Source organism: Dermacentor albipictus, chromosome 6 (genome assembly GCF_038994185.2).
Source record: "Dermacentor albipictus isolate Rhodes 1998 colony chromosome 6, USDA_Dalb.pri_finalv2, whole genome shotgun sequence".
Lineage (NCBI taxonomy): Eukaryota > Metazoa > Arthropoda > Arachnida > Ixodida > Ixodidae > Dermacentor > Dermacentor albipictus.
Window position 1 is genome coordinate 117,150,140 of NC_091826.1, and position 1,391 is coordinate 117,151,530.

Here is a 1,391-nt window from a genome sequence, read left to right on the forward strand (position 1 = left end):
GACGTGGAACGTCTTTTTTGCCGCAGGCGTCACGAGAACGTGATCTTTTAGGGTGAAGGCAACTGGTCAATAAACCCACGTATGCTACCTGAAGGCATCAATGTGGCCGGATTCGAGACCCTCGTTATGTAATGAATGAGAAGAAAGGGGTTTAACCGAGGGGCCCGATTTTTATTAGTCATATCATAAGAAGCCAACAAACACTGACACCAAGGACAACATAGGGGAAATTACTTGTGCTTAAGAAATGAAATAAAAGAACAATAAAGTAATAGAAATTAAAGTGGATGAAAAAACAACTTGCCGCGGGTGGGAACCGAACCCACAACCTTTGCATTTCGCGTTCTCGAAGACGTTCCACGTCCGCCGCCAAGGTCTGTGAGTGGTGGCGCTGTCTAATACTCCCAGGATTCGACTAGGGCACATAAATACCCAAGAAAGTGGATGGGAGAACGACGCCGCGGTAGCTCAATTGGTAGAGCATCGCACTCGAAATGCGAAGGTTGTGGGTTTGGTTCCCACCTGCGGCAAGTTGTTTGTTCATCCACTTTAATTTCCATTACTTTATCGTTCCTTTATTTCATTTACTAAGCACAAGTAATTTCCCCTATGTTGTACTTCGTGTCAGTGTTTGCTGGCTTCTTAGGATTTGTCGTCTTAGAGTTACACGTAGCATCAGCCACGGCGGCAGAAGCACCGGCCTGGCGCCACTAAGGACCCACAGCAGAGGAAGAATGGTTATGCTCGAGTTTTGAAACGTGGACGACATCGCTGGGCAATGGAATGGAAAATGTTGTGGAACTGGCGGACACAATCTCGTACGCGACATGACGCTTGCCGAGTGACGTGTTAATGGCCTGTGTAGCGAGAAAGTGTTTCGGAAAGACAAACACATCGGAAGAGGGACCAAAGTAGCACGAGGGCACCCGGACGAAAACGTTCGTCGCGGTGTCGCTGGCCGTAAGGGAACTTTTGATTGTCTTAGGAAGCAGCAAGTGTAGTGCGGGTTACATTCCGCGCGTGAGCAGCCCGGGCAATGGCGCCGCGTGCATGTTCACTAATCGAAGTTGCTGGGGCAGGAAGAAATGTGTCCAATGGCGAAGTTGGTTCACGTGCAAATAAAAGGTAAAAAGAAGAGTATGCAGCAATGTTATGGAGGGAGGAATTATATGCGAATGACACGTGCAAGGTCCCTATCACGGAGGTAAGCCGACACGTACTTTGAAAATATGTCTGTTGAGGTCTGATTCAGTTCCGTGAACCCGTTCGTCTGGAGATGGTATAACGCGGTGATCTTAAGCAGCGTGGAGCACCAGTGCAGGATATCGTCGATGACTTTGGACACGAAGGTACGGCCACGGTGAGTCAACAATTGAAGAGGGGCACTGTGT

The 1,391-nt window shown here is 48.7% G+C and overlaps 1 non-coding gene across 1 annotated transcript; it reads left to right on the top strand.

Moving 5' to 3' along the window:
• The first annotated feature begins 457 nt into the window (after window positions 1-457).
• On the top strand, window positions 458-530 carry TRNAS-CGA (transfer RNA serine (anticodon CGA)). The gene has a single exon. It is a non-coding gene; the product is annotated as a tRNA-Ser (tRNA).
• The last annotated feature ends 861 nt before the right edge of the window (window positions 531-1,391 follow it).